This window comes from Saccopteryx leptura, chromosome 5 (genome assembly GCF_036850995.1).
Source record: "Saccopteryx leptura isolate mSacLep1 chromosome 5, mSacLep1_pri_phased_curated, whole genome shotgun sequence".
Lineage (NCBI taxonomy): Eukaryota > Metazoa > Chordata > Mammalia > Chiroptera > Emballonuridae > Saccopteryx > Saccopteryx leptura.
The window spans coordinates 184959816-184980428 of record NC_089507.1 but is presented as its reverse complement, the minus strand read 5'-3'; the positions used below and the strand labels follow the sequence as shown (position 1 = coordinate 184980428).

General features: G+C 36.7%; 1 protein-coding gene and 1 non-coding gene across 5 annotated transcripts in view; both read left to right on the top strand.

Annotated features, from left to right (window-relative positions):
* Positions 1-20613, top strand: part of MACROD2 (mono-ADP ribosylhydrolase 2) — a 2059933-nt gene that overhangs the window by 263047 nt on the left and 1776273 nt on the right. The gene's annotated exons all lie outside the window — the stretch shown is intronic.
* On the top strand, positions 495-597 carry LOC136407286 (U6 spliceosomal RNA). The gene has a single exon (XR_010751841.1). It is a non-coding gene; the product is annotated as a U6 spliceosomal RNA (small nuclear RNA).

Genomic DNA, 20613 nt, shown 5'->3' with positions numbered 1-20613 from the left:
TTCAATTCCCAGCCAGGCACACAGGAGAAGTGCCCATCTGCTTCTCCACCATCCCCCTTTCCTTTCTCTCTGTGTCTCTCTTCCCCTCCTACAGCCAAGGCTCCATTGGAGCAAAGTTGGACCGGGTGCTGAGGATGGCTCCATGGCCTTCGCCTCAGGCGCTAGAATGGCTCTGGTTGCAACAGAGCAGTGCCCCAGATGGGCAGAGCGTTGCCCCTTAGTGGGCATGCTGGGTGGATCCCGGTTGGGTGCATGCAGGAGTCTGTCTCTCTGCCTCCCTGCTTCTCACTTCAGAAAAATACAAAGAAACGAAAAAACAACAACAACAAAAAGAAAATGGTGAAAAAATGTAGATTCCTGGAAGTCATCAAAAATTAACGTATCAATTAATGTGTTATTTGGAACTTCATAGCAACCAAGGAAGCAGATTCTTTCTACTGTAATGTGAACACACCACTTCCTCTAGGGGGGAAACGTATCAAAAAGGAATCCAGGTGTTCGCTTCCCAGCACATATAATAAAATTGGAATGACACAGAAGATTAGCATGGCCCCTGCACAGGATGGCATGCAAACTTGTGAGGCGGTCCACATTTTTAAAGGAAAAAAAAGGAATTCTGGCCAGTTACCTTGTAATGTTTACTTTTGAGTTAATGTGTCCTTATTTCGTTCATATTTCACTCCATGGGAAAGTTTTTTATTTGAGCATGAGCATACCTCTTTAGCAGAAAATGAAAAACAAATGAACAAAACTAAATTTAGAGGGAAAAGAACTTGAGGACTTTTCTCTCTTTCTTTGTCAATCCCCTATCTCATGGGAAGGTAATACCATGGATTTTGGTTATTAATAACATTATTGATCTACCAATGGTAAGATGTTGACCAGTGTGGTGATTGTTTCTGTTGAGAGCACTAACAAACACTTATATTAAATCCTCATCCCCGTCCCCCCCCCACACACAGTGACCAGTGATATCTGTTGATGAAGTGCGGTGGTCCCTGCAGTTTCTTCATAGTCATGCATCTCTTTGTACAAAGCCAACTCCATCATGGAAAGGAACTTTGAGATAGTGGTCTTGTTATTATCCTGTCACTGATGTCAGAAATAGAGACAGATTCTGCAGAAGAAAAAAAAGGTGAAACAGTTCTGTAGAAATGGAATTTTATACATAGAAACAATGTTAAAATATTTTTCTTGTACAATCACTAGCATTTTGGGGGTAAATACACAATGGTTGTAGAATAGGAATATTAACTATGTATGAAAAAACCCTAATTCTACTAATTAAAAAAATTACTGTCAATATTATAATAGTTAAAATTTTATATAATTATTCTCGTATCTTCTATCAATTAATGCCACATATTTCTGGGATAAGTCGTTCTCTTCCACTTTTAGCCTCTATGTGCTTTAGTTTTCAATTATTTTCAGGTAATTCTTACTCCTTAGAAAATGTATTTTACATGATTTTTTTTCTGTAAAAATAAGCATAAACAAAAACTACAATAGTTTTTATTGTTCATAATAGCTATTCTCTTCATTTCCTCACAGATTCTTGAGTTGCTATAAGCCAAAAACCAAAAATACATTATTAGAATGTCCCCCATGCCAGGTTTTTATTACTAATATGTTGTTTATTTTTAATCATCTTTTGAGTTATTGACTATTTTATGGTGTCTCATAACAGCAGTTTCTATTTGTTTTATATACTTCACAGAGTAGACTTCATTTTCTGCCTCACTCCATCATATGTAATGGTTTTAGCTTTGAAACCTTTGCTTAATTTAGGGGACGTTAATTTGGTGTAGCACATTACCATCAAAATAGCTCAGGTTTGTATGGTCTTGTAAAAACTTTATCTTGAAATGCTCTGAAAGGGTCTTAATTTTTAATTTTGTCTTTCTCCATTTTTTTTTTTAATTTTAAAAGTCCTTTCTGGTATTCCTGTCACATACCAGAATATTAAATGGATGCTCAGATTAACTCTATTAGATAATATTAAAATGCATAAATTCAAGTTTCAAAACAATTGATATCTTAAAGTCCCACATTATTCTCCAATATTCCTACTTCATGACTTTTTTTTTTAACCTGAGTCTTCTTGCAGCTGTTCTGCTACTTACCCTCTAGCTAATTGTTCCTTTTCTCCTCAGCCTGAGTCCACAGAGTAATGGGTCTGTTTCCTGAAGTCTTGCCTGCAATTCTTAACCCCTAGAGTACTGTGTCCTATCTTACTCTTTTCAATTCTTCCCTAATGAGGCATGACCAAGAAATTGTATCCTTGAGAGGCAAGTTCTTGGAATCGAGTGGCAGATGGATATACAAGAATCACCAGTGCGGTGCTAATGGAAATTCAACTCCAATTAAATTTTAAAGTAGGTTGCTTCCAAAAAGTCTAGAAACAATATGAATTGAATTGTTTGTCCTGTTGGGATTTTATTCCTTGTTACAAAGCTGCGAGGCAAGGTAATGATGACATTGGAGGAATTCAGGTATAGGAAATGATGATGATTATATGACGATGATGCTGATCATTGCAAACATTTATTGAACTCTTATTATATATTAGGGACTGCATCAGGTCTCTTATGCAGTATTGTGAGCATTTGTTGGTTGCCTTCAGGGTCAGTATGGTAGTTTTATGTTAGTGCATAACAAATTACCACAAATTTAGTGGCTTAACACAATACACATTTATTGTCTTTGTTTCTGGGTGTCAGGAGTCTGGGCACAGCTGAGCTGAGTCTTCTGCACTTCTCCTTCCTAATTCCTGTGGTGGTGAGACTAAAAGCTTCATTTTTATTGGCTGTTGGCCAGTTCCTAGAGACCACCCTCAATTCTTTGCCATGTGGGGTTTCCCAACATGGCCACTCCCTTTCTCACAGCCATTCCTGGGAGAGAGAAAAACTCCTGCAAGACAAATACTTAATCTTATGTCATGTAATCCTGTATACTAATCATCTATATCCCATCATCTTTTCTATATTCTGTTGCTTAGAAGCAAGTTGTAGGTCCTGCTCATACTTAAGAGGAGCACATTACACAAACATAGGAACATAAGGGGCTAGGAATCATGGGAATCACCTTAGGAGTCCATGCATCACAGGCAGAGGTTGCTGTTTGTCTCCCAGTGTCTTGTCTATCCTTTCTTTTTCCCCCTAAGAAATAGGAAATACTTCATTGTGAACTGGCTGTATGGTCACCGGGAATAAAGACTTCATTTCCCAGGTTCCTTTGCAGTTGGTATGGCCATGTGACTAAAGTACTGCAGAGCAGGAAGATAAAAGAATCTGGAACTCTGAGGATTTTGTGATCTATCTCATCAGCCTTTGAAGACTCTCTACTTGTGACTTCTTTAGGGGAAAAATAAACTTTTATTTTGTTTAAGCCATTGTTATTTTTGGCTGTCTCTTGTAGCAAAATATAATGTTTATTGATATTTTTTCCTATCATCTATTCTCTCCTTTTCTCTCTTTAACAGCTTCTTTTTTCTTTCCTTTTATTTATTTATTTATTAAATTTAATGCAGTGACATTGATAAATCAGGGTACATATGTTGAGAGAAAACATCTCCAGATTATTTTGACATTTGATTGTGCTGTATACCCCTTCCCCAAAGTCAAATTGTCTTCTGTCACCTTCTATCTGGTTTTCTTTGTGCCCTTCCCCTACCCCAACCCCTCTCTCCTTCCTTGCCCCATCCCCCCCTCCCCCTCCCCCCACCCCCATTGCCATCACATTCTTGTTCATGTCTCTGAGTCTCATTTTTATGTCTCATCTATGTATGGATTCATATAGTTCTTAGTTTTCTCTGATTTACTTATTTCACTCCGTATAATGTTATTAAGGTCCATCTATGTTATTATAAATGATCCAATGTCATCATTTCTTATGGCTGAGTAGTATTCCATAGTATATATGTACCAAAGATTTTTAATCCACTCGTCCTCTGACGGACACTTGGGCTGTTTCCAGATCTTCGCTATTGTGCACAATGCTGCCACAAACATGGGAGTACATTTCTCCTTATGGAGCCATTCTATGGTGTTCTTAGGGTATATTCCTAAAAGTGGGATAGCTGGGTCAAAAGGCAGTTTGATTTTCAGGTTTTTGAGGAATCTCCATACTGTTTTCCACAGTGGCTGCACCAGTCTGTATTCCCACCAGCAGTGCAGGAGGGTTCCCTTTTCTCCACATCCTTGCCAGCACTTATTCTGTGTTGTTTTGTTGATGAGTGCCATTCTGGCTGGTGTGAGGTGATATCTCATTGTGGTTTTAATTTGCATTTCTCTAATGATTAGTGATGTTGAGCATTTTTTCATATGCCTCTTGGCCATCTGTATGTCCTCTTTGGAGAAGTGTCTATTCATTTCTTTTGCCCATTTTTGGATTGGATTGTTAGTCTTCCTGGTGTTGAGATTTACAAGTTCTTTATAAATTTTGGTTATTAACCCCTTATCAGACGCATTGTCAAATATGTTCTCCCATTGTGTAGTTTGTCTTTTTATTCTGTTCTTATTGTCTTTAGCTGTACAAAACCTTTTTAGTTTGATATAGTCCCATTTGTTTATCCTGTCTTTTATTTCACTTTCCCGTGGAGATAAATATATTGCTCCGAGAGATGTCGGAGAGCTTACTGCCTATGTTTTCTTCTAAGATGCTTATGGTTTCACGGCCTACATTTAAGTCTTTTATCCATTTTGAGTTTATTTTTGTGAGTGGTGTAAGCTGGTGATCTAGTTTCATTTTTTTGCAGGTAGCTGTCCAATTTTCCCAACATCATTTGTTAAAGGGGCTGTCTTTACTCCATTGTATTTCCTTACCTCCTTTGTCAAATATCAGCTGTCCATAGAACTGTGGGTTTATTTCTGGGTTCTCTGTTCTGTTCAATTGATCTACATGCCTGTTCTTATGCCAGTACCAGGCTGTTTTGAGTACAATGGCCTTGTAGTATAACTTGATATCAGGAAGTATGATACTTCCCACTTTATTCTTCTTTTTTTAAGATTGCTGAGGCTATTCGTGTTCTTTTTTGGTTCCATATAAGTTTTTGGAATATGTGATCTATATCTTTGAAGTATGTCATTGGTATTTTAATTGGTATTGCATTGAATTTATAGATTGCTTTGGGTAATATAGACATTTTAATGATGTTTATTCTTCCTAACCATGAGCACGGTATATGCTTCTACTTGTTTGTATCTTCCTTGATTTTTTTTATCAATGCTTTGTAATTTTCCGAGTACAAGTCTTTAGTCTCCTTGGTTAAGTTTACTCCTAGGTACTTTATTTTTTTGGTTGGAATTGTGAAGGGGATTGTTTCCTTAATTTCTCTTTCTGACTGTTCATTGTTGGTGTATAAAAATGCCTCTGATTTCTGAGTATTGATTTTATATCCTGCCACTTTGCTGAATTCATTTATCAGGTCCAGTAGTTTTTTGACTGAGACTTTAGGGTTTTCTATATACAATATCATATCATCTGCAAATAATGATAGTTTTACTTCTTCTTTTTCAACTTGAATGCCTTTTATTTCTTCTTCTTGTCTGATTGCTGTGGCTAGGACTTCCAGGACTATGTTAAATAAGAGTAGTGAAAGGGGGCACCCCTGCCTTGTTCCTGATCTTAAGGGTATTGCTTTTAATTTTTGCCCATTGAGTATGATGTTGGCTGTGTGTTTTTCATAGATGGCTTTTATCATGTTGAGGTATGTTCCCTGTATTCCCACTTTGCTGAGAGTTCTGATCATGAATGGGTACTGGATTTCATCAAATGATTTTTCTGCATCTATTGAAATTATCATATGGTTTTTCTCCTTTTTTTTGTTTATGTGATGAATCACATTGATTGATTTATGAATATTGTACCAGCCTTGCCTCCCCAGAATAAATCCCACTTGATCATGGTGTATGATTTTTCCATATATTGTTGGATCCTGTTTGCTAATATTTTGTTGAGGATTTTGGCATCTATATTCATCAGAGATATTGGCCTATAATTTTCTTTCTTTGTGTTGTTTTTGCCTGGTTTTGGAATCAGAATTATGCTCGCTTCATAAAAGGACCTTGGAAGTCTTCCTTCCTCTTGAATTTTTTGAAATAGTTTGAGAAGGATAGGAGTTAGTTCTTCTTTGAATATTTGGTAGAATTCAGTTGTGAAGCCATCAGGCCCTGGATTTTCTTTGTTGGGAGTTTTTTGATAACTGTTTCGATCTCATTTGGTGTAATCGGTCTGTTTAGGTTTTCTGATTCTTCCAGATTGATTTTTGGAAGATTGTATGTTTGAAGGAGTTTGTCCATTTCATCTAGGTTGTCTAGTTTTTTGGCATACAGTTCTTCATAGTATTTTCTTATAATATTTTGTATTTCTGTTGTGTCAGTTGTTATTTCTCCACTCTCATTTCTAATTTTATTTATTTGAGTCCTCTCTCTCTTTTTCTTGGTGAGTCTAGTTAAAGGTTCATCAATCTTGTTTACCTTTTCAAAGAACCAGCTCCTAGTTTCATTGATCCTCTGTATTGTTTCTTTAGCCTCTATGTCAATTATTTCTGCTCTGATCTTTATTATTTCCTTCCTTCTACTACATTTGGGCTTTAATTGCTGTTCTTTTTCTAGTTCTTTTAGATGCAGGGTTAAGTTGTTTATTTGAGCTTTTTCTAGCTTCTTAAAGTGTGCCTGTAGTGCTATGAACTTCCCTCTCAGTACTGCTTTTGCTGTGTCCCATAAATTTTGAGTTGTTGTATGCTCATTGTCATTCGTTTCTAGGAATTTTTTAATTTCTTCTTTGATCTCATTCTTAATCCATTCATTATTTAACAACCTGCTATTTAGTTTCCATGTGTTTGAGAATTTTTGAGCTTTTCTGTTTGGTTCATTTCTAGTTTCATGCCATTGTGATATGATTACGAGTTGGAGAAAGTGCTTGATATGATTTCAATCTTCTTAAATTTGTTGAGAGCACTTTTGTGCCCTAACATGTGGTCTATCCTAGAGAATGTACCATGAGCACTTGAAAAGAATGTATATTCTGCTGCTTTAGGGTGAAAGGTTCTGAAGATATCTATTAAATCGAGTTGATCTAATGTGTCCAATAAGTCTGCTGTTTCTTTGTTAATTTTCTTTCTTGAGGATCTATCTAGTGATGTTAGTGGGGTATTGAAATCCCCTACTATTATAGTATTGCTGTTGATCTCGCCCTTTAAATCCATCAAAGTCTGCTTTATATATTTATGTGCTCCTATATTAGGTGCATAGATATTTATAATAGTTATATCTTCCTGTTGGATTACTCCCTTTATCATTATGTAGTGACCTTCCTTATCTCTTATTTTATCCTTTGTTTTAAAGTCCAATTTGTCTGATATAAATATTGCTACCTCAGCTTTTTTTTCATTTCCATTTGCATGAAATGTTTTTTTCCATTCTTTTACCTTCAATCTATGTGTATCTTTTGTTCTAAGGTGTGTCTCTTGTAGACAGCATATATACGAGTCCTGTTTTCTTATCCATGCAGCTACCCTGTGTCTTTTGTTTGGATCACTTAACCCATTTACATTTATGGATATTATTGATATGTAGTTGTTTATTGCCATTTTATTCTTTAGAGGTGTATTCCTTTTTTGCTATATTCTTTTCCCACTTTGATTTGTTTACAAAAGGCCCCTTCACATTTCCTGCAGCATTGGTTTGGTTGTAATGAATTTCTTGAGTTGTTTTTTGTCTGGGAAGCTTTTTATTTCTCCTTCGATTTTAAACGATAGCCTTGCTGGATAAAGTAGTCTTGGTTGTAGGTTCTTGTTCTGCATTACTTTGAATATTTCTTGCCATTCCCTTCTGGCCTCAAGTGTTTCTGTTGAGAAGTCAGATGTCATTCTTATAGGGGCTCCTTTGTAGGTGATAGCTTTTTTTTTTTTCTCTTGCAGCTTTTAATATTTTCTCTTTATTGCTTAGCTTTGATATTTTAATTATGATGTGTCTTGGTGTAGGTTTCTTTGGGTTTCTCTTTAATGGAGTACTCTGTGCTTCTTGAACTAGTGAAAGTTTCTCCTGCATTAATTCAGGGAAGTTTTCAGTTATGATATGATTGAACAAAGTCTCTATCCCTTGTTCTTTCTCTTTTTCTTCAGGAACCCCTATGATGCGGATGTTATTTCTCTTCATGTTGTCACAGAGCTCTCTAAGAGTTTCCTCTGACTTTTTGAGTCTCTTTTCTTTTTTCTTCTCTGCTTTCATGCCTTCATTCCAGTTGTCCTCCAACTCGCTGATTCGATCCTCAGCTCTATATATCCTGTTTTTAATTCCTTCCATTGTGGTCTTTATTTCTGATATTGTATTTGTCATTTCCGACTGATTCTTTTTTATACTTGCTCTTTCTTTATTTAGGTGTTCATAATGACCATCCATTGTTGTTCTAAGATCCCTAAGCATCCTTACAATCATTATTTTGAACTCCGCATCTGGAAATTTGATTATTTCCATATCACTCAGTTCATCTCCTGAAGGTGTCTCTTGTGGTTTCATTTGGATTGTACATTTTTGTCTTCTCATTGTCTGTGTTTGGGTGTTTTATTTGTAGAGTTGGTTGAGTCTAGGCTTGGTGTTGTCTGCCTCCAGTTTTCAGTTGTGTTGTCTTCAACAGCTTCTTATTTTAATTTTATGGTTTATGTTTTTTTCCCCCCATGGGGAACTCGAAATCACCCCTAAGTCCATGTTGAGCCAATTGGAACATTTTATCTCCTGCTCACAGGGGTGGGAGATTGGCTTATGCCAATCTAATCAGACTGAATCTCAAAACTTACTGAGAAATTCTGGCAATACCTGTATGGAATAATAATTCTGACTAACTATATTTTTCATTCGAGCTCCTAATCTATCCTAAAGAGAAACAGAATTTACATGACTCTTGAGCCTGTTGCTTGTCAGAGGATGGCTCATGGGCCTTGTAAAAAAACTAAACTACTTTATAACAATGACTGATATCTATGGACTAGTCTAGAATAAGCTTCCCCACAGTCTTGAGGTTAGAAATTATATAGAAAGGAAGATGCTGTGAAAATTTCTCTGTCTGCCCAACTGCAGTAGGGTTAGTCCTGACTGCCTGCGGTGGATTGGTGCAGGCCCCAAAGACACACACGTGCGGGAGAGGAGTGATGCCCTGTGCTTGGGGATTGCAGGTCATGGTATATTTGAATGTTAATGTGACTCTTTTCTAAATTGTGCATAGTTCTTCATACCTGTAGTCTTTATTTTGGCGCAAAATGAATTTGAATTTATTATTGGACTTATGTGACCTCATGTTTAAAACACATGCTTTCTTAGGAAGTCTTTTGCCCTTTAGCATTCCTTTCACTTACTTTTTTTGGTATTACATTGATAAAATGTTCATTTTTTAAAAAATGACCTAATTCAATACTTCTCATATTCTTTATTGTAGAGATTGTAAACATTTAAAATACTTTTTGGTGGGTATAAACAAAATAAAATTTTAACTCTGAAGTAAGTAAAATTTCCCAGGATTCTGTAGAGAGAAGGAAGGATTCATTATTCTTTCCCTGGTAGGATCTTGACACTAAGTTAGAAGGTGAAAGGCTTAAATAATGGAGACAGTGAATAAGAAAGAGCTAATCATATACTTTATCACTTTAATCAGGCAGTTGTGCCACAGCTGTATATATATATAAAAAGAAAAAGTATATATATTGGAATGGCCAAAGGAGTTTCTTAAAAAGGAGCTGTTACTTAAGCTGAGTCTTAGACTAGACCAGGGAGAACAGAGAGAATTGGGGCTGTTCTGAGAATTCTTGGCATGAAACAGAGAAACTGTCCCCAGACCTGGCTGAGCATCCCTTCATCCCGCCTGAGATCTAAGGGGACAGAATGTCAGAAGTGAGGACAAGGTGGCTGCATTTTATTTTTTTATTAAGTAAGAGCAGGGGAGACACAGAGACAGACTCCTGCATGCACCCCCACTGGGGATCCACCTGACAAACCCCCTACAGGGCAATGCTCTGCCCATCTGGGGCTGCTGTTCTGTTGCTTGACAAACAAGCTATTTTTAGCCCCTGAGGCGGAGGCCACAGAGCCATCCTCAACCCCCAGTGCCAACTTGCTGAAACCAATTGAGCTATGGTTGTGGGTGGGGGAGAAAGAGAATAGGGAAGGAGAGGGGTGGAGAAGCAGATGATCCTTTCTCCTGTGTGCCCTGACTGGGAATCAAACCTAGGACATCCATATGCCTGGCTGACCCTCCACCACTGAGCAACTGGCCAGGGCCGAAGAAGCTGTATTTTTAACAAGCTCTTTAGATAATTCTTTCTCAACATTGGCATTTAAGATTTCTGAAAAAAAGCCAACAGACTCTTAAGGCGGGCCTTTTTTTTAATCGCAGCTGCTTGAAAATTAATTTGGAAATATAATTTATGACACAAGATCTTTCAAAATTCAACAAAAGATTATATTCATGGTTGGTATATTAGTTATATCCCTTAAGTTATGATTGTACATGAATTGCTATTCTCTTAATTCTTAATTTTGTTGTCATTTATTTGTACAAATTTTATCCCCCCCAAAAAGAAACAAGTTTAAGAGTCGACAGAAATAACTTTTTCTTATTAATTTAGTCATTTTTTTGCTGAACATTGGATAAGTCTGGAGGCAAGGAATGATACAGTTGAAAGCAGAACATTAGCCTAGCCCTAGAGAATTTTATTAGAGATGATATGAATTAAGCACAAATAAATTTAATTCATGGAGAAAGTGCCAGAGGAGGGAGGAATTTCTTTTAGTTGTGGGAATTTGGGTATTTTTTATGGAGCATTTTGATCTTGAAATTTGGACTTTAAATGTGGGTAAAATATGGACATATTAAAATAAGGTAAAAAGTATTTCAGACAGAAGATACTGTATGAACAATAGTCTGGGTTTTTATTTTCAAATGGATCTTGAAATTCCACCTTAAAAACAATATATATATATATATTATACATGTGTATAATGCATTTGAAATAAAATGTTATTCTGCTTAAATTTTATGAAATGACCAGTAAGTACTCACTAAAATAGATAGATAGATAGATAGATAGATAGATAGATAGATAGATAGATAGATAGATAGAGTGAGGCTTCCAAATGGAGAAAGGCATACTCTTTGTTTTATATCAGGTGAAAGGTAGGTGGTGAATGAGAGTCATGGATTTGCAAATTTGATAAGCATTGTACATTCATCCACGATAGAGGGAAACCCTAGGACTGTGTAAGTGAAATCAACCTGCTGAAAATCCTGAAAGGCAGAATGTATGAGCACTACTGACCTGCCGCCTGTATATCCACACTGATCCGTACCCTGTGAATTTTCCAGTAGATGCTAACTCGGTACTGCACTGCTTCTGCAGGAAGATCAGTTACTGGGGAATGTCCTGAATAAAACCTGTTTCTCAAATTTTGAGGGTGTATTTTTAATGCTCGTCTAAGGATTATTTTATTTATTTATTTTTCTATACATCTTAGGTTGGGTTCCTTGTAAACTGGCCATGAGATGGGAATTTTTATGCAGGTGCTTATTGAAATAGTGCTCTCTTCTAGAGGATCCTGTGAGAGAGTGAGGTTGGTAGGGTAGGACAGGTTCAAGAGCTGGCTATTCAGAACACTAGTCTTGGTGTGATCCTGCTGGGAGCTCTGGAGCATAAAGAGCATCTCAGAGTTGTTCCAGTAAGAGGCACAAGGTCTCTAATCTTGTATTTCTCTCTTCCATCATTCATTCATACAGTGCCTAAAGCTATTCATGGAGGGAGGGCATAACTGCCCAGAGAGGCAGCTCCCAGAGGCTGATGACATTTCTTAGGAAAAGGGTGCTTTTGTTATCAGTCAAGACTCACAGCAGTTGGGAGAAGGATACACTCCCAGAAACAGGAACTAGTTCTTAACATCTGGCTCTGTCAGGAGATAATTTTGATTGTCACAACTTGGGAGTAGTGGTAATAGTGCTGCTATTGGCATCTAATGGTGGAGGCCAAGGATGCTTCTAAACATCCTACAGTGCATAGGACAGCTCCCACAACAAAGAATTATCCAGTCAAAATATCAGTCATTCTAGGCTTGAGAAATCCTGGGTAAAGGAATCTGTATAGGGCACCAAAAGTGACTACCATGAGGCAGTGAGACAGGTTCTGTAGGTTTGCTCTTAGGTTGAATTTGTATGTAAGTTGGAACAGGTACATTTACCTATTAAATGCAACTTAGATGCCTGTCTTAAAATAGTATTTATTTTTACCTTTCTGTGCATATAAGTACTAAACATGTTTAAATACAGCCTTAGACAATCTTGGGTGATGCAGAAGATGATGGGCTTGTTGGAGAGGATGGGACTGATATTAGAGATTCAGGATTTGATTCTGCTGCGGGAGTCAGTTTCCAGAAGTAGGCATCAAGAGAGGTTTGTACAGAGCTTTTCTTTTCTCATCATAAATGGCCCCGGAGCATCTCAGAAATTTGGTAACTGTACAGTAAACTCTGGTGAACCTCTCTGTGTCAAGATCTTGCTCCTCTAACTTAGCCTGTTCTGCTTTGTTGCAACAAAAAGCATCAGCTAACTCTTTTGTAGAAAACGTTTTCAGTTTTGGAGTCTCTAGGTCTCTGTTATCTTCCCTGAATGCTGTCATTTGCTGCCTTCAGGTAGCTCAGAAAATTCAGTGGGAGAGACAGTAGCCTAGTGGCTTTGACAAATGTAAACACAGGTTGACTGTACTAACTAAAACATAAATATTTCAATTATTTATGCAGTATATATTATTTGTTATTGAGTACCTAATACACCAGGTACTATAATAAGCTCTGGATATATAGCAGTGAACAGTATGGAGAAAATTGTGTTATCAATGTGTATAATCCAGTGGGAAGAATAATAAAGATTCAAACAAATACATAAACAATACATTTTAGATAAAGTGCTATGTTGAACACAGAAGAAAAAGGAGAGATAGTGAATTGGAATAGAATTGTGGGCACCATGTTTCAGTAAATACCATCAGAGAAAGCACCTTTGAAGAGATGATTGTTTAGGCGAGACCTTAGTGATGAAAGGAAATCAGCCCTGTGAAGTTCTGGGGGAGAGAAGGTCTGTCTCAGGAAGAGAAAGACGCTTGGTCTCACTGAGGAACCAAAAGCCCAGTGTAGTTGTATCTCAGTGCTAAAGTGGGGGAGCGGTTAAGGATGGGTTCAGAGAGGTGAACACGGGCCAGATGACGGATGACTTTTAGATTACTAAAACAGTCTGGATTCTGGTCTACTTGCAATGGGAAGCCATTGGAGGTTTTATGAAACAGCATGATGACATGATTTGAATTCTATTTGATGTGATCATTTTGGCACACGTGTGATGGTCCAGCAAGCAGATTTCTGTAGTGACCAGCTGGATGGAGGGTAATGATCACCAGGAAGGACATTGTGTGCCTGCTGGCAGTGTCTTCCAGCTTGTTTCTTCCCCTTTCAGGAGTGCAACATAGAATATTGTTCTCTCTTATCTCATACCATCACTTCATTGATAAAATATCTACCATTGGAAGAGTGTGGAAATATTGAAACATATTTAACATTTTGATTTTTCTAATAGTATTGTATTATTTTTGAAGATGTGAATGACATTCTGTTTGAGTTTTAAAGATCAGCGAAGCATTTACCATGCTGTGTCCAAAATGTGGGAATATGAACAGGAAGAGGAAACCTTTCAGATTAGTGAATTAAGACTTGAGGCCTGACCTGTGGTGGCGCAGTGGATAAAGCGTCGACCTGGAACACTGAGGTCGCCGGTTCAAAACCCTGGTCTTGCCCGGCACATTTGGGAGTTGATGCTTGTTGCTCTTCCCTTCTCTCTCTCTCTCTCTCTCTCTCTCTCTCTCTAAAATGAATAAATAAATAAAAATAATTTTTAAAAAAAGAAGACTTGAGCTACCTAAAATTTATTTGATATAATTTCCCAAGCAAACCAGATTCCCTTCAATTTTTAATGTATGTAGTACTTTACTTTGAAAGATGAGGCGGCATAGGATGACCACAAACATTGAATAATTTCTTTCATATGTGCTCGAGCGTGTGTGCAGCACAATGACTGGAGGATTGAATTCCTCATAGGATAAAAATAAGAGGGCTACTAGGTGAATAGTCTCTAGCATAATTTTTGAGAATACCTCAGCACTCGGTTTACAGCCTAACTATAATCTTCTCCCAGACTTTTAGTAAGCAGTAAGCATTGGTGTAGGCTTGACTTGAGTTTGAATGATGCTCTTTGTTTATTCTAGTGTTGCAGAGAGCAGTATATAAAATACATTCTTTTATGTGTTAGTAGTAATAAAATTTTTGATACATTAATATGAAACTTAACAGAAGCCCAGAGGAGCTTGAATATTTTATGGAGATACTTTGTAATCTAATAGTTTATTTAAAAATTAGCTAATGCATCACATGTATATGCAACTAGCATTATTCTACTATTAAAGTGTGGACATTAAGATGCCTTTGCTGTATAATCTTCTCTTTTGAGACATATTTTCAAGGTTTATAAATTATAAATTTGACTAAGATGGAGCTTGTTTAAATTGACTTTAAATGAAGCGTATGTTTAACAGGAATTGTAATTGCTCTGAATGTTCATGTATAAAATGAAGTATCAAATTTTCATTTTATTTCAACCCTGGAAATTTTTTAATGCCTCACCTAATTATAAACCCAGTAGAAGCTGTTTCTGACATGCAATTACTTTATAGTGCCGAAACAGTATTTAAATGCATGATATAACAGAACTGTCTTTGGTTAGAGAAATAGGTTTGTTCTGTGATTTTTCTCCATGACACCTTACTGTGGTTTCACTAGTCATTATCCTATATGGATTCCTAAATTCCTGGTATTTTTTATGAGAATGCAGGTACATTTGAGTGTATCTGTGTGGTAACCTTTATTATCTATGTGCATTCCATTCTGTAGCCCTAATCGATAAGTAGGGCAAATATTAATGGCTCTAATTTTAAAAATAAAAATCTGAAGAGTCACAGCAGAAAAAAGGTAACATGCTGAAAACTTTTTTAGTAAGTTTTCTAGAGACAACTGAAGATTTGTGTATCTATTAGAGCTTTTCCCAGTAAGATAACATCAAATGTCCTTTAAAATGATCATAATTGTCCTATGGTTATCCAAAGGTATTTTGCCAGAGCTGTAACTTGAATGAACTTTTTGAATATATCATATGTTTCTTCCACTGTCCTGTTATTGGAAGATAAAGTTTTATTGCACATGTTACTGTCTGCTAGATCATCAGTTTCCAGTGTTCATGAATTGTAAAAACTCGTTAGGGACACTGTGCTCTGGTCCTACTCTTGGTCTGTTACTCTGACCGATTGTACTTGTACAATAGGATAGTTTTGTAATTCATCCTGATTCAACCTGATGGAATCAGCTACCTAAATGGAAACCTCACTAGACAGACATGGGAAATGCACATGAAATGGCTGCAGCCATGTTCACTATCCTGATTCATAGTTACAGAGACAGCACTTTCTAGAACTATTGTGCAGTCTTGCCTATAGACTAGGACTCAGAGTTGGAACAAATTCTCATATTTGTTAGCATATATAAATAATACCTAGATATAATCACCTTGGAAAAATTTGGCATCATCTACTAAATTTAAGGATATGCATATCTAGAGATTTAGCAATCCTGTTCCCAGTGTATACCTCATTTATTTAGGTCTGCTTCTGTGCATTTGGAGCCATGTACAAGAAGTTCATAACTGCAGTGTTCACAATTGCTCAAAACTCAGAACAACTCATTTGCCCATTAGCAGTAAAATGGGTGAGTATATTTTGGTAGATTTGTATAATGTAAAAGTACATGGTGATAAAAAGGAGGAAATTACGTGTATACATAATGTATCTAAATCACAAAAATATAATATTTGCATGAAAGAGGACAGATAAAAAAGATTACAGGGTGGTTGATTCCATTAATATAAAATTTGAAAACAGGCAAAACTAAATATAGTATGAAGATATGCAAACCTAGGTAAACTATCAAGCAAAGCAAGAAAATGATAACCATAAAAGCAAAGGCAGGAATTATGTACTTTAGTCAAGGGTTGTGATAATGAAGAGGAAAGTGTAGGACATCCAGGAATCTCCTTTTTCTTTACCTGGGTGGTGGTGCAAAAGCATTCACTTTACATTATCTTATTAAGCTGTTTAGTTATGTTTTATGTACGTATGTGGGTGATTTATATATCACAAATAAAACACGAAAGAACAGCTGAATATCACTAGTAAATCCTGGAATATTCTGAGTGTTAGTATTTCTTTCAGAGAAGAAAGGATAATGTTATTTGAGGGAACCTCAGAACAGAAAGCAGTTGTATCTGACCCAAAATGTAATTTCTTACAGAGACTTGCTTTCGATATATACAGAGGTGATTAATTGACATTCTCATGTTAGCAGTCCTAAGTTTGATATTATGTATGTCTAGTGACAAATTTATTTAAAGAAACTTAAAAGAATACGATTTAATAACACATGCAGATCCTAAGATAGGATTGTAATATCAGATGCAGGTGGAATTGTGCCCGGGAGCTACCAGTGCTTTTCTGCCCCCACCAAACCTACATGTTTACCCATTTTTCAGGTTCCTAAAATAATAAAGATGGGATTACTAGTAACTTGAGAGGGACTTAGCTGCAGCTTTTACCAGAAAGAAGCTGATCTTACTTAGAAGTAATACATACATTTACAGATGACAGCTGATTTGTGTTAGAACATCTCTGTGAGAGCTGATTTTGCACTACACATTCTGTTGTGTGTGCATACATGTATTATGTGGATCTTACCACTCCCCTCTGAGGCTGCATACAAATATTATTCCCCATTTAGAGATAGGGAAACTGAGATTCCCAGGAGGCCTCAAAAGTAAGTCTAGGTCCAAGACTACGCTCTTTATTGTGAGGTTGGTTATATACCTCGTAGTGGATTCATTTAGGCTGTGAAAGAAATCAATCATGCTTTTATTTATTGATGGCACCTTTATTTCAAATGGAAACTTTAAGGAGTTGACAAACTTTTTATTCCTGTCGCACATGGTGTTCTTTATGTATCTTTGAGGCTTCCTTGACCAAAACACTTATGTTTTTAAGTAAAACTCAAAAAACACAGATGGACAAACCACCTATCTCAAGGACTGGACTGATTTTAGGCTATATTTATGGTCATTTAATTTCTGAGATTCACCTGGGCCAGTTCCAGAGTTGCTCCTCTGTTTTCCACATCCATTTTTTGCCTTCCTAAAATCAATCATTAAATAAAAGGCCTTGGGGTAATGCAGGAGGAATTGGGGCCAGGAGAAGAAATAGGTGAAGATTTATAGTGAGCCACCATGTTGCAGAAGGCTTTTGTTTGAGAAATGTATCCATTTACAGGTGTCTAATTTTTCCTAAAGGAAAGAGATAAGGAAAAGCTTTGGCAATTTTCTTAATAGCTAAAATGTATTGAGCACTTTAATCCTTACTACAATTTTGTGAGGTATATATTTTTTTCTCCTCATTTACAGAGGGGAAATGGAGGCACAAAGAAGTTACCTAACTGGCCTAACATCATGTACATAGTAAGGGATAGATTTAGGATTTGAACTCAGAAAACCTAGTTTTAGACCTCACATATTAACCACTATAGTACACTCCCTTTTCTTGAGCTGAACAAAGATTTAGATGTGAACATGCTCTATAGTAAGAAAATGAAAGGATATCAAGTATTGTGTCTGATTGACTCTCCTGATTTACATCAAGATGAACTACCTACAGAGGGAGGAAGGCATTTATAATTTGGTTGCCTTATAGTCTGTAAGGCAATAAACCTCATAGTATAAGTTTACAAGACTTCCAAGCATTTATTTCTGAACTCCTTTTATTTTCATGAATCCTAGAGTAAGTAAAGGTCATGTACCAAAAAATGTTCTTTTGGATTTCCCTAAAGCAACAACACTATGAAATCAATGGTGACCTGGTCCCTGCTCATTCCTTATTTAGAAAGTGACCTTTGTATCTATTGATTCCTACTTCTCTTTTAAAAATAAGATGTTTTATTCCATCAAGATTTAAACTGGAAAGGTTATATTGTCTTCCTCTTAAATAATTATATATATATTTATATATATATATACATTTTTTTACTATGATATTTTAGGGTTATAGATTTAATATTTTCCCTCTTTTGAAAAAAGTATGAAGTTTATTTTAATGTGTACAACATGGGTTTCTAGAAGTCGATTCATATATTCTTACAAAATATAAATTTTATTTTAATTCAGATCTTCTGTGAGTAACATGAAATCTGTGAAGTTTTTTGACTTCTTAGTTCTCTTTATATCTGTTTCTTGTAACCGTAGAAAATCAGATTTTTTTTTTACCTTTATTTCTGTGGCTAGATAGAAGAACTATGTATAGGAAGTATATTAGATTTCTATTGCTGTGTAATTGCCTCAAATTTAGCAGCTTAAAACAACAGATTTATTATCTCAACGTTCTTTAGATTACAAGTCGAGCAGACGTGACTGGGGCCTCTACAGAGTCTCAGAAGGTTGAAATCGTGGTGTCAGCCTGCTGGGTTCTTATCTGGAGATTCAGGGGAAATCTGCCTCCTCAGTCATTCCATCAAGATTGTTGGCAATTCAATTCCTTGCAGTTGGACTGACTGAGGTCCTGTTTTCTTGCTGACTGTCAGCAGAGAAGTCCTCTCAGCACCTTGTGGCCATCTTCATTGTCAGAGCCAGCAGTGGCACATAACGTCCTTCTGTGAGTTGGTGGCTTTCTGACTTCACTTTCACTTGCACTCAGAGAGACAGCAATGTGTATGTAATTACCATATTTGAGATCTGATACTGACAAAGCACCTTAAATAGGCAGCTTACTTTACCTGAGTATTTTTGATGTTTTAAAAGGAATAATTTTTAATATGTTTTAAAAAATTTATTTCTTTACATGAATTAAAATTTAAACATGGAGATCACCTTAAAGTTGGTAAAATACATTTATTTCTTCTGAGTTCACTGAAATATTGTTAAGCATTCAGTAAAGGACTGGTGAGTAACCTGACGCAAATTGCAGAGCCCTTTCCTCAGATACATCCATGGAGAGGGGAACCATTTACTGCGGCTTTTATTCAAGGTGAGGGCAGAACATGCTGATAATGAATTGAATTTCATAGAGAGCTTATCTTTTCAATTTTCTTTATTTAGAGTAACATAACTTTGCTATGGGATGTTTTTTTGCACTGAAATCTACTTTCATGCCTACCTCAGATTGTATCCCACCAGCCGATTCCCAGGGCTTCAGGAAACCAACAAGGGCAGAAGGGATCGGTGCACCCCTTCTTCCGCCTGACTCTGGCAGCAGACAGATCCTGCCAGCTTCCACCATGTCCCAGGGCTTGCTTTCTGAGCTGACATGGTCATATCCACAGTGGTCCCATTCCATGAATCAAGCCGCAGTGGTGGCCAGTGTCTCACAGAGAAATCATCCTTGGGTGTAAGATGTCCATCTCTGCCCTCTTCGGTTTCACTTATAGAAGCAGATTTTGATCAGGTGCATGTGTTTCCTAATTACTGAGTTTCCAGCTTGCTGGCTCCACCATTTAAGGAGCCTTTCAGCTGATATGTTTCCTGTATAATTTGTGCTTAATATGCATCAAAGTTGTTTCTTTTTAAAAGTCTGTAGTCTTTTCATTTCAGTGTAGTTTCAAATATTTCTAATGAGTTAAGCCTCCCTGACACCCCTCTCTTATGTCCCTCATTCCACAGCTCCAAATACACTTAAAGCCATATTAGTCAGAACAAAATTTCCATTAGAAACATACAGGGGCTTATTCATAAAGTACATTGGGAGTCTTCTAATGAAGGACAGGGGCCAGCTATGTCATGGTTCCTTCTATGATTCTTTTGTATGAATTCAGCATCTACATTGGTGCCCCTTGAAATAATGTGACCTCTTAGCTTTATAACTCTAGTCTTTTATCATTTACTAGACTAACCATATTTTGAGTCTATTCATTATTCTTTACCACTTTACTCCTAAAACAAAGAAATAGGAGCTCCTCCTTTATGTCTGAGACCTTTCCACTCTCTTATATTTATGAATATGAACTCTCATGTCATCATACTTTCCAGGTTAAAAAATGACTATTATTTTTCATAGAAATGACTTCCAGATTATTTTTCTGTGTGGCCTATCTTTAGACATTTTATACTTATCAGAGTCTTCCTTAAAATGGCTTATCTGAACTGAACATAGAGCAGATTAGGTTACTTACTTCCATGATGTGTAGATTTTACTTCCCCAAGTTCAAGTTGGGTATCCCTTCTGTCGCCAGCAGGGAAGTTGGTGATTATCTAGTGAAGGCCATCCACTATTTTTTAGAAGAAGTCTAAGATTGTCTTGGGATATTTTGTAGACATCACATGCCTCTGTCTCAGCCTGAAATAGTGGCCAGCTGAGTTCCCCCACACTCACTTTGTCTGGTTTGTCTGAAGAGATCCGCATACATTCTGTCACCTGATCCTCCCCTGTTTCTCCTTGAGCTTTGGCTTTAGTTC